Genomic DNA, 14,005 nt, shown 5'->3' with positions numbered 1-14,005 from the left:
GCCACCTCATAAGCATTACAAGGAGGGAACAATTCCCTTCCTGTACTTCCCTAGCTCTGGGGAAGTCTATCTTGTTGCTGGTTGATACTAACACTAGATTACTTCTCCTTCAATGCTACCACTGCTCTGCTCAGTGGTGTGTTGAGGTAAGGAACCAAGGTTATTCATCCCTAAACCCTTCCTACTAGTCTACCTTCGTGAGGAGTAGCAGGCATGCAGAACCATGCCCCTTTGTGAGTGGCTCCAACCCCTAAATTAACTATTTGGCAGCTGGAGGATTAGGTGACTTCATGGAGGCTGTTCGATTCTAAGGGATGATATTGTACATTTGTAGCAAAAACAGATAAATAACAGACTGTTAAAGTAACCAGAACCTGCACATTCTTTCTGTTAAGACACTTAGGTGATGTCTAAATGGCAGACTTCTGTTGGGAGCCTGTAGGTCTCCCAACAGAAGTCTGCTGCATCGGGAGCATTCTGCTGACATCCCTGTCTTCCTTGCTCCATGAGGAAGAGGGGATATCTCGGCAGAGGGCTTTTTTTCTGACATTTGTCCTGGTGTGGATAGGTCAAATGTTGGGAAAGCCTCTCCTGACAGAAATGTGGGCAGGAGATATGCAAATGCATAGCACAATTTGCATATATTTTGTGGATTGTTCTCAGCGATCTCGACATAGTCTTACAGTTCAGATAACCAGGAAAAACACATGGATTAAACTATCTGCAAAGTATGATGACTAGTCAGAGAAAGGATTAGAATCAGTAGGGTTTGAATAATTAAGTAGTGATTAATAAAAACCACCTCCCTCAGACCAAAACTCTCAACACCCCTCACAGTAACAGCTGCCTGCCTTAAATTTTCACAAGACAATGGACAGCCCTCAGATATCTACACTAAACAAATCACCAAATTCATCACCCATAACAATTTTACATTTAACAACAAACACTTTGTCCAAACCATGGGAGCACAATGAGTACTAGGATAGCTCCCCAGTAGGTCAACCTCTTGATGAGCCACGCTAAAGAAAAAGTTTTGGAAAATGCGCCACAGAACCAATGACAGATGTCCTGGACTCCCTCATAGATTTCCACCACAATTTCATACACCAAATTTCAAGCTATCCAATAAACTGTCTTTGAAATAATCCTATACTGGCATCAACTTCCTGAACCATATAATCTGTTTCAACAATGGATTCTGATAAACAACCAGACGGGTCATCACTTTTCGCAAAGTGATCACTCTGTGGCTGACTATCAGTTCTCATCCCAAAGGAAACCTGTACAATGTTTTTAAAAGATGAGCCTAGGAGCTTGATTCCATAGTTCTAGTAGACACTAAAATCATGGACCAAACAGAGAGAGAGGATTTATCGTTCATTGCGACAATTTACAACTCATTACTCCCCTTTTTTTGTCCTTCAAGGCAGAGGTGTTAAGTGGGCTGCTCTGCTTTGGATGGTCTGTTACAAAATGTGCTAAGCACTTCTGCTAAACAATCTCTTTCATCTTGCCTTTTGCTGGATGCCAGGAGTGCGTTTCCCCACCCTGAGACAAAGCACTGTATCTTGCCAAATGAAGCTGGTCCAGTAAAATGTATTATCTCACCCACCTTGTTTCTCTAATATTTTGGGACTGACACACCTAAAACTACCCTGCATAAAGTAGTAAGACCCAGAAGTGTATATTAATGCTTGGGATCAGCAGGGATCAGAAAGTTCAGAGTTACATACAATTTTGAAAGTGTTGAAATATCTTGAACTTGTCCCACATATAAATTCTGAAGATCAAAAAGCTGCAAAGGAATCTTGGCAAGAAGCACAGCACAATAATACACACAATTCTAAATAAAAACAAACACTGACTTTGTCCCCAAAAGGGAAAGGAAAATACATAAAGAGAATAACAAGCTGCTTCAAGCTCTTACAAATCTAATTTTCTTCTTCTTCTTCTTTTTTTTTTTTATCCCAGGGATCTTTAACAGTTAAAATCACACAGTAAATTTTGGTACTCTCCTGTATATAAGTCTGAAGATGCATTAGTCTTAGAAAAAAAGTCATCTGCTTAAATTGCCTTGGATAGGTTCTCTGTTTTTATGTAACGATCATAAATGTTGGTTTGATATGGGCTTCAAAAGGCAAACCTGTTCCATATTGTATTTCAGAGTTAATAATATAACAAACTTTAGGAAAATAAAATACCCATCTGGCCCAGTGTGCCCTGTCCCACATCATACCTTAATTAATTGCAATCTCACCCATGTGTGTCCTTTTATTTATTATCTCCTGCATAATTAAATCTAGACTAGAAGGAACACTGGTCAAATTATTTATTTTGAATAATATTCCACTTTTACTTTTCACTAATTTCTTCAAACACTTTTGCTCATCATAAACTCTCCCACTGACCTTCTTCAGTAAGCACAGCCAAGTAAGCTGAGCGCAGATAGTTGATTCTAACTATGCAATTGCCATAGCTAGAATTGCATATCTGCATTGACTTACTTTCCTAGTGTAGACATAGACTTAGGCATGTAGTATTGGTTTCCTCTCTTGAGCAAATGTACTTTAAAGGGGAGTTAATGAAAAGGTAATTTTAATAATGAATAATGCACTTTGAGAAAGAATTTATAGACAAATAAAACCTTTCTTAAAAAACCTGTACATTTTCAGAATTTGTGAATAATAAATCTCGTGAATGGTAACAAATTGAACCTGAACTCAAGAGTAATATAATCTATTAGATTTTTACAATTTGGCCAGCTTTGATCTTTAGCATAATGGATCCATAAAGGAATTTGTGAATTCCAGGGTTGCTATCTACCTATAATTTAGGCTTTGCAATGCTCAATCTGTAGGCTAGGTGCTGAAGAACCCTGTACAATGCATTATGATTCACTACTGGTTGGAAAACTGCCTAAAGTAGCCAAGAGTAGACACCAGTGGGAGGGTCTGGCTCGAGTCAGGACAGGGCAGAGGTGTGGGTTTTTTAAATGGTTTCCTTATTTTGGACCCACTGTATGTGAGTATTCCATTGAAGTAGATGAAGTCCTGCCTATGGGGAGGTAGGAGGATCAGTTCTTTTAGTTTAGCTATTCTACCACTTGCTAAAAAAAGGGTGATAAAGCAGTAACAAACATAGTTATTCCTAAAGAACCACAGAGCAATTTGCCTGGATTGATTTGACATAGTTTGCTTCACACAAAATAGTTTAGGTTTTCTGGTACAGTGACCTGCACAGATCTTCATGTGTGGACTGAATAACATTGTTAAATGGTGAAATTTTACAAAAATTCTCCCTCCATATGGAGACTCCAGTTGACTTCAATGAGCGCTGTTAATGAACATGTGATGATAGTTTGCACTTTTGCCATTAATCAAGTTGGGTGAAAAAAATCTTTTTAATTATAAACAGAAGGCCCAGAGAGCTGGAGTGACTGTCAGGTTAAGTAAATAAATTTAAAAGTATTAATAAATTATTTTCATTCTTATTTTTATAATATATTAAAAACGGCCTAAGCCAACATGATCGTCTCCCTTTTTAGCTACGTCTACACTAGCCCCTACCTTTCAGAAGGGGCATAGTAGTGAGGGAGTTTGGAAGATGCTAATCAGGCACTGCCATGAATATGCAGTACCGCATTAACATAATGGCAACTGCACATGATTCGAAAGTGCTGCTTTCAAAATACGCCCCGCCCATGTAGACAGGGGTCTTATGAAAGGACCCCACTGGACTTCAAAAGCCCTTCTTCCTAAAATCAAATGAGAAGAAGGGGCTTTCGAACCCCGGGGGTCATGAAAACCCTATTAGCATCTTTCAAACTCCCTTATTACCATGCCCCTTCCAAAAGGAAGGGGCTAGTGTAGACATAGCTTTTAAGTAATATTACAAATATTTTTCTTTGATTTCAGTAATTTTCCTCCAATGATTGTTCAAATCCCACATGAGAGATGATGAGTTTAGACTGAGCTTCATTTTGTTTTATTGCCTGATCAGAAATCTTTCTGAGGAGGGGATTGGTAAGCATCTGACATCTGAACAGATTGAGGATTTTTGAAGTTACTTGGACAACACAAATAACTAGTCATTTATTATATGCAAATATAGCAGGTTAACATAAAACTCATGACTTCAGTCAACTAGAAAATAATACTATAACAGAGATATGTTTTTGAAGTTGCTGTTTAGCGTTGTATAAGGGGAGAAAATCTCCTGTAGCTCACATGGGCTTATTTGAAACCAAAGCTTTTGATGTTATAATGTGCAGTCTAAATTCATTAATCCCCCTGTTCAAAAAAGTCTCTTAAATGAGTAATGAGCATAATAATGAAAATAACTGCCAGGAAGAATATGAGTTACATCACACTTCATATTCCAGCTAAAGATGAAAATGAACTTTGGAAATACAGGTTACGCTAAATGAATTTAATTTCTGTTTTGATATGGAATGTTTAAACATGTTGTTATTTCTGGCACCAGGAATGATATCTATTAAATGAGAACATCTAAGAACATCAAAGGAATTGGACCTTTTATACACTTCAGCTCCCCCTTGGAGATGTTTATCTGGGCTGTTATCTGGATCCCATGCAAGCATGGAACAATGTTCCAGTCTTGCCAAGTTGTTCTTTTCCCAAAAGTTCTGATGCATGCATATCCTGCACAAATGTTCCATATTTTAGAGTTCACTACAAGTGCACAAATAAAAGAAGTTAGTACTAACAGGCTTGACTGTAGATTCTAGACATTTTTCTTCTATAGAGTATTTGAAATAGAAAAGAAAACTTCCTTCTGTTTGACTCAAACTAAGTTTCCAGATGTCTGGGTCAAAGGCTGGAGATAAAAGTATCAGGTTTTGGCCTGTTCTAAGTAGGCTCCAGGCCCAAATGTGTGAGATCTTCCCTAGAGGGGGTTCCTTTTGTACTGGTTCAGTTTTCTTCTTTCGCCTCCCCCAGTAAGAGGTCCCATTTGGTGATGCTGAATTATGATACTTCATTTCCATCATTAAGAGACTAAACTTGAATTTGCCATTTAACACTTGGATGTATGTCAAACTTTTTAAGTATCTCTTTAACCTTTCAGTTTTTGAAGGCTGTTAATTCCTTTCTTCTTGGACTTGTGGTGACTGTGTGGCTGACATACCAGATTCCTGCTCCATCTATGCCAACAAAGCCTGCGATAAAATAAGGGACCATACAATTTATTAAGAGCATCCTAAAATATTCCCAGGCTGTGTGCTATTAGCCCTGCTTTTCTCACCTCATGCTCACAAGTTTATTTTTTTAAGTACAATAATTTGACTCTTATGCAAAAAATTCAGAGATGTGAACTTTAGAAACTAGAAGTCAGATGTTTGTTATCTTAGAACAAAAATGCTTAAGGTGATAGTTTGTTTGAACATTAATTGTTAATAGTCTCCAAAGCACCACAGGACACCTCTCAGACTAACAAATTTATTAGGTCATGAGCTTTCGTAGGTAAAACCCACACTTGTGGGTTACATTCTGCCTCCTACTTGGAAATGAGTTTGGGTATCTCAGCTTCCTGAGTGGATGTAACTGAGCAGATGTAGAGGAATTCTCTATCAGACCATGGGACAGCAGTGGAGCCATGCAGCAACTGCAGTTATAGCTTTGAGACCACCAAGCCATTGTTTGTATAGCCCACCACCCATTCCACAGGGAGAAATGGTGAGTGGATCCAGCCTGTCCCCTTGTATTCATACCTTGAGCCTCCAAGGGGGGACAACAGACTTGCCGGGCCCCTGGGCAAGGTGCGGGGCGCGGGGGTTGGTTCCATGCTCCCAGAAGGGGCAGCCAGCACTCAGTGCTACCTGGAGTACACATGCCACATCTCCCTGTCCCCAGGCAGCCCTATAAGGCACCCAGAGTGTGCTGTGTGGTGCTCCAGTGGCGATTTAAAGGACTAGGAGCCCCAGGCCCTTTCGAATAACCAGGCCTCAGGGCAGTTGCCTCCTTGGATCCTTCCATAGGCGGTTCTGTGTGCCTCCGTTAGCATCCCTGCATTCCCTTATGGTGCACAAGTGTGTAAAACACCTACTCTGTTCCCCCCCCAAATGCTGCCTCAACACAGTTGTTTATGTAACAGTTTTGGTTATGTGCACTTTTTGAAGTTTGGAAGAGTTGGCAGACTGTAGTGGGGATTCACTGTGTATGAGGCTGAATTAGCAAGTTATGAGGAGATCCACATAGTTTTCACCCCAGCCCCCACCCCATCTTTCACTGAGACTTCACTGTTATTCCTTCCAGTCCTGTTGTTTTTTTAAATCCAGAGTGAAAGATTCTGGTCTGAAGAGATGTCGTTCATTGGCTATGGAAAATGGAGGCTGCAGGGACCTATGCTACCCAAAGTGGAAGCAGGAGGATAGAGTCCTGGGGTTGAAACTTTGTGCACATGTTGCACGTTTGTGAGGACAGGCCATTTGCCCTGTCCCTCAAAACATCTCATGATTGGGTAGAAGAAACTCTGACAGGAGAACCAGTTGGAGTTTCCAGAGGACATTGCCCCCAGAATGTTTTTTCCATGGAAAGGGTCGCTCTGTCCTGTGATGATATTAACTGCCTTTCATGTTTTTAAATAAGTTGACTTTCTCTGTTCTTGTGATAGGGAACAGAAAAGGCATGCATGCATTACCTTCACCTCCCACACACAGCCAGTGCATGTCTGTTTCTTATTTTCACTAGCCTCTTTTGATACTTTACCTCACTCTACTTTTTTTTTCCTGCCTCTGTCTTTTCCCTACAAGTCTTAACAGAACACATAGTCTTGTGTGGTTTTGGTGGTAGTGTCAGTTAGTTTGTTTTATCCAGTGATAGGCACCCAGGCAAACACCATCTTTAAAAACAAAGTTGTTTACATTACTAGAAGCTATATTGCTTTGAGCAGGTGACAAACTGATACATTAGAGATAGATCAGTTAATGTGTGTTGATAACTGATGCCATCATCTTCAACATTCAAACATTTGGTCAATAAGTATAAGTGAAAGAGTTTCAAGCCAGAATAAGACTTGAAAGTGCTAAATGTTTCTTGAATATCACTGATTTCAAAGCTCTACGCTCATTTTTTATGTAACTTTCGAGTAAATTAAATATAATTGATCTAATAACTAATACTCAATAATTCAAGAGCCACAATGCATGTGAATATGAGACAGTCCTTAATAAATAATATCAATTAGTGACTACCAATTAATACTTTAATATCCTCTTTTGGATAACCTAAAATAGGCAAAATCAAAAATATAGTACTCAAAAATACTTAAAAATTGCTTAGGTTTAGGAACTATTTTTTCAGTTCAAGTAGACAGTCTGTACTAGATGTAGAACAGAATTTCCAAGTAATCTGAAATAACACAAGCAAGCAAACAAACCAACCCAAGTTCTTTCCCCCCTGAAACTGTTTTCTGTATAAGATATCTCAAGGAATATGAGTCAATCCCTAGTTTGATTTAAAATGTCTGGGCATTAGCAGTGCCATGATTACCTTGGAATTATTTTTGTGTTTGTGGTTTTTCACAAAGTATTGAGGCATGGAAAACATTTTATTTACAGTAATCCAACATTTATGTCTGGGTTCTGATTTCAGCTGTAAGACTGGAATAAACTGCATTGAAATCAACAAATTACTTCAGAATTACATCAGATTAGCATCTGGTTCTTAGTTCAGATTAATTGTCTGGTCATTAGGAAGTGACTCAAAGATTTACTATGGAAATTGTTAATTAATGATGTTGATATTAATATACTGGGGGAAAGGCCTACTTGCCTTAGTTGTATATAAAACTGTACTGGGCAAATCTTATGCACAGCTATTTGGGTATATAGTAAATGAATTTAGCTGATGGCTTGTTATCCTCAGTGGAACAATTTATGTGAGAAAAGCAAGAAGGATATGGTCTTTTGTGATAGAGGTCTGTTGAATTCAGGTTAATCAACCAGGACTCCATTCTTCCCCCATCGTAAGCAATTAACCTGTGAACCTGATTCTCCAAACATTACTAAATATAGCATTTACTCCCTGGAGTAACCCCATTAAGGAAATGGAATAATTTGTGCAGTAAGGCATACACCAGGTAGCATTTTTAGCACTGAGCTGTAAGCCTGCAAGCTCCTTGTGGCCAGTACCTCTTTTGCTCAGAAAAGCACCATATGCTTAGGTGGGCTGTGGAAGAATGCACAGCTAAGCATAAAAGATGGTAAGTATGTTTTGGATACTGAAAGTGAAATATAAGAATGATTGTTGTAACACAGGGCTAGAGACCTCAGGCCTGTAAAATATTCAGCTTTCCCACACAAAGCCTTCATTAGGCCTGACATGGGTTGGCATGACCAATCTGACCAAAAGATAACCCTGCAGCAGTAAATTGTAAGATTGCTGTAAAAGATGTGGTACATTCTGGAAACTATGAAGCAGGAGACAAAGATATGCTACAGGGTTCTAGTTAAGACTCCAAGATGCCTGACAATAATAGTTTGGGGGAGATGTTAGTGAAAAGTAAGGGAAACGTGAATGGCTAGCTCAAGGGTTGACAACCAAAAGAGCCATTTTTTTTTAAATTTGGTAAAAACTCAATAATTCAAGAGCCGTGTTGCGTGTGAATATGAGACAGTCCTTAACAAATAACGTCAAACCGTACTTTTTGTAACCCCTATTTTAAGAACAGAGCACACAGTGATTTGTAATATGATACATATTTACTGCAGGACGTTCTACATATTCTGTTTCCTCACACTTTACATGTGTATGTTTGTATTACTATCTTCCTGACTTTCACTCCCGAACCCACTTTAATTATGCTAATTTTACTTCATGTTTAATTTCAGTTTTCTTTCTTAAAATGTGTGTTGTCCTTCACAGCAGGAACACCGCAAACTTCCTTTTCCTTTTCCAGATCAAGACTTTATGAGCAACATGATCAAAACACAGATACAGTATCATATCCCACAATGCACTCTGCATGTTAAAGGAAGAGTTATCCAAGGTTTTGAGATCACATATCATATGCTATTTAGATATGAGTCATCCATTGTTGTTTCAATGTTGACCATTTATTGAAAATAATCAGGAGGTTTTTTACTTGCAATTATTGTGTTTGGAGCCACAAAGATGTTCTCAAAGGGCCACAACGTGCAGACACCTGAGTGAGCCTACGTTAGGTGGCCTGTGGAAGAAAGGATAAGGAAAATGAAGTCCTTGTGCATGGGTGTGAGCCTTAGTAGGTGTAAATGTAACGCAGGGTAAAAGGTGTAGCTTTGTCTGCGTAGAGAACGCGTGGGGAAACAGTGGACTGATGACTCCTGGTGGTGGGGGTGATGATGCGGAAGATAATGATTGACAAGCCAAGATCCCCTGGTAGGAGTTGTGAGAGCTGGGTCCTAAAGGGTAAATACTTTACATTCTCTCTATCTGCTGTTGTGTTTCACTGTAGGTGGAATTGTATAGCTGCTTGGTAAGATTTTTAAGAAGATGACAGTTACAAACTTGTAAGTACCACAGTTGTGGCCATTGTGCCTCACATGCTTAGGGCTGCCAACATTCTACTGACGCAAAACCGAACACCCCATTCCTGGCCGTAGTCTTACTCCCTCCAAGGCCTCTCCCCTTCTCTGAGGCCCCACTGAGGCTCACTCCAGCTGGCTTCCCTCTGTCACTCTCTCTGCCCGCCCACCCACCCTCTCATGGTCCCCTTGCTGGGGCAGGAAGTTGGGGTTAGGGTGTGGAGTGGAGTGTGAGGGCTCAGGCTGGGGGTGCAGTCTCTGGTGTGGGGCTGGGAGTGAAAGAATTTGGGTTGTAGGAAGGGACTTCAGGCTGGGGCTGAGGGATTCAGAGTGCACGTGGGGCCTCTGGACTGGGACAGGGGATTGGAGTGTGGGGTGTGTGAGGACTCAGGGGAGGCTAGGGATTAGGGTTTGGGGCATAGGAAGGTGCTCTGGGCTGAGATTAAGGGGTTCAATAATTTTAAATATCGCCTTCAAGTTTATTTTAAATAAGTATGGTTTATATATTTTATTTTTATATACAATAATCCTAATAATTTCCAGTAGATCCCATTATATCAGTTTTAGCATTGTTATTTGCTCTTTACTTCTGTAACTTTTTCTCTGGATATGCACATTCAGAACATCTAATCATTGCCCAACAGTAAAGTAACAAAAAGAAAATTTTAATTTTCTGCTCTTGTCTGGTCTCCTGATGGTGTATTGAATACTTAGGAATTTCCAATTAATAAAAGAAACCTCTATGGTTTGACAGGTTTCAATTCCAGGCTCAGGGCCAGAGTTCTTTGTACTACGATTAAATTGGAAACCTGATGTGCATGTTGTAGCAGTCACACGTAAGCAAACAGATATTTTTCCTGATTTTTATATTTTTAGTAGCTGAGTTATTAACCACATTAAAGTCCCAACAAATAAGAATTTTGCTCTAATGCAATATCAATTTTACATCCCTGACATACAGTTTGCATGTTTATACAATCCTGAAGGTGCCTTGGGATAGTGAGGCAGGTGGTAAGCCAGGAGGGTTCTTCCCTCTTTTTCTGTCTGCCTTGCCAATGGATCTAATGGTTGTGGTCCCACTGGGCTAGCTTGTGGTCAGGCTTATTATAAGTTTTGATGGCTTCCATGACTATTGCCCATAACTGATTTCCTCACATTCTTGGGCTATGTCTATACTAGAGTGATCTGTCGACAAAAGTTGCTATCGGAAGAGATCTTCTGACAAAATTCTGTAGCAGCCACATGGCTTTTTTGTTGACAGATTCTGTCGAGAAAGGAGCTCTGCTTCATGGGGGAGAGGCAGAAGTCAGCAAAAGTGCTGAGTTTTGTTGACAGCATTTTTAGTGTGGACGCTCCATGTGTTCTGTCATCAAAACACCTGAGTAGTCGACAAAACCCTCTGGTGTAGACGTAGCCATACTGTTGGGTGTCCTCGTTCTGTAGGTTAGTATATGAATTATATAAAACTAATTAGCCTATATGTTAATTGCTTATTATAATAATTCTGTGGTTAAGCATCTGCTGATGAGCCTATCTCTGAGTGCTCTAAAGTGGCATCATCTGCCCTTTTGTGGCTAACTTGGCAGCATTCTGCAGAATTCCAACAGGATTATTACTGCAAAATTGTGTCTTATGACATCTTGTGACTGAGTTTCACTATGACTTAGGGTCACTGCTAATTTATTTACTAATACAGTAAACTTTCATATCCGACAGACCAATGACAGGGAGGTTGAATATTTATCAAATATTATCAAATATTCTGGATAATAGAGAGGCATTTCTTGCTATACATAACACTAAAGAAAAACAAGATTAGATATTAAGAAACAAACAAAAATGTATGCAGAATACTTTACCAACAACAGTTGTATTGTGCACTGTAAACTTATACTGTATTTGCTGTATTTATTTGTGTTTACCTTTACTATATTTTACTCACGGAAAACATAACTAAAATTAACTTCAAAATGCCGGTTAGTTGAGAGTTCCGAATGATAGAATGGCAGATATGAAAGAGTTTACTGTTATAAACGAAACAATTTACTTTTGCCAGTGTTCAAAGATTTCATATCTTGATACCAAGTGCTTAAGCTACTGCTTTATAGGTTTAGTCCTCCAGTTTTACATTTCTGCCTTATATCTTATCTGAATACTTAGAAGCTTGCACTGTGTCCACACTAAAATAAAAAAGCAGACACATAGCACTTTAAAGACTAAAAATAATTTATTAGGTGATGAGCTTTCACGGTTCAGACTGACACTCATAAATTAATACAGGGACTATACTGCATTTAAGGCAAACAAAATGCTTTTACAAATTAGTTTGTACAGCAAAGAAATTTAGAGCAGAAAGAAAATTGCCTTTTTCCCTTTATTATGACTCACATCTATAAACAGCTAATGTGCTCTGAGTTACTCATGAAACTGCAGTCCCTAAGTTAATAATCCAAGGTTTGAAATTTGAAATGGCTTTTTAAAGTTTTCCTCAAAAGATTTCTGCAGGTTTTAGCCATGTTTGCAATTTGCCACCAGCTAGTAGAGTATATATAGTAACAGGGAGGGAATTTAGAGAAATGTTGTGCAAGAACTTCATATCTGAATCTGGGCCAGTTTCAATGAGCCTGGAAATGTGGTTTTATTTTAAATCTGTAGCAGCTTGTAAGGTGTATTTTTCTCCAAAACTAATTTATGTGAAAATTTTCCAAAAGTCAGATGCCTTTATACTAAATTAAAAACCATTAACAGTGCAGCCAGTAAAACTTTGGCCAGCCAGGAGAAATATAATTAATTGTCTACACTGATTTTCCTAACTGAAATGATGATTTCAGTGGTTATCTTCATGTTCACATGTTGCATAATTTTATTTACAAAAAAAAAGTATAGATTATTAACCATGGATCATGTCTGGCTCTCACAGGATGTTCACAGAGTAAGTGACACAAGTGGTCTGGCCCTCTGTGAGTGTGTTATGCCAGGGATAAGGACAATTCATCCCTGTGCATTGGAATGTCCAGGGGCTGCTCTGTCCACATGTGTCCTTTCCCAACATCAGCCCAGTGGGGCAGGTAGCGGTATTCTCACACCAGAGAACAGTATGTGCAGTCCCAGCAGACTGGGAAATTGAAGACAGGCCAAGTTCTTCTAAGTTTCCACTGGGTAAAATGGCTAAGCTGCTCTCAATACAGGACTGTACCTTAAAGGCACAGCCTCACCTTTTGCAAAAATTAGTATATATCTTGTCAGATACTTACCTTATTTGTATTTAAATAAATCCTTGCTTTAAAATAGATCAGTAGTTTGCACACTAGGCATTGGATCCAGTCTTGCAAATCCTTTTTCAAGAGCATAGTTTTTACTCACTCACATAGCACTGTTGAGGAAATGAGATATTTCGTATGAGTAAGAGTTGCAGGATTGTACCCATATTGATGTAAACAGGATGAAACACTGAATCCATCTTCTTGCCAATATAAGAGTATGAATGCACATTTCCTAGTGTATTGTGTTTTAAATATTCCATGCAATGGGATTTACCTCATTTCTCTTTGGTGATAGTATCAAAGCCTTCTACCATTCACTGTCTCTGGTCTTCACCTTATGTATTTCTTTTCTTAAAGTTGTCTCAACCACATGTAATTGTTACTACAAAAAGGACAGCATTTGCCAGCACACAGTGTACAAAGTAACTTACCGCTGTGGTTTTTTTCCCCCCTTATGGAATAAAAAATAACTGCAGTTTCAGATGCCAGTATCTGAGCAAATGTTGGCTTTTCAGCAGTGACCACTGTAGTTGCACCCCTATATTACAAACTGCATATTGAATCCCAATTCACACCGCCAATGTTTAGTTGCTTTAAAGAGTGGCAGGTAAGATTATGTCATGAAGCCCCAGATACCATAGCCTCATATGAAGAAATGTGCTGCCTGTTTCAAAATTGCCTTGTATGTGTGCTAGCTGTTATGGCCTCCCAGTTCTGTCAGGCAAAAAGGGACTATTGCCAAATGGTAGGGATGTGACCTTGTAAAACAGCTGCCATAAAATGCAAATACCTGCAAAGCCAGAACAATAAATCAGCAGTTGAGGAATCCGTTGCTAGCAGATTGGCTCTCCCACTTGCACAGAAATCTGTAGTCTGCTAATGACAATGAAAATGAAAACAGCTCCATCTGTTAACATAAATGTTTTCTCCTCTGTATTAAGTAGCTTACCTCTCTCTGCTGCTTATAGTCAGGTTTACTTAGCTTTACTTTGTCAGTTTTACATCAAGCAGGAGGAAAAGGGATGCATAAAAGTGCTGAAAATGAGCCAAAAAATACCTTTCAGGCACTTTAGATTTATGGAATCCAATACACTACTGAAAGATATCTCCTTGCTTTGGTGTTATCCAGCCCATTTGACTGGGCATAGTTTATGAATGAGAAGGGTATGTGAATAACAGAAAAAAAATCAATAACTGAACAGATTAACTCAAAAAC

This window comes from Carettochelys insculpta, chromosome 10, assembly GCF_033958435.1.
Source record: "Carettochelys insculpta isolate YL-2023 chromosome 10, ASM3395843v1, whole genome shotgun sequence".
NCBI lineage: Eukaryota > Metazoa > Chordata > Testudines > Carettochelyidae > Carettochelys > Carettochelys insculpta.
Note: the sequence above shows the minus strand (reverse complement) of the source record.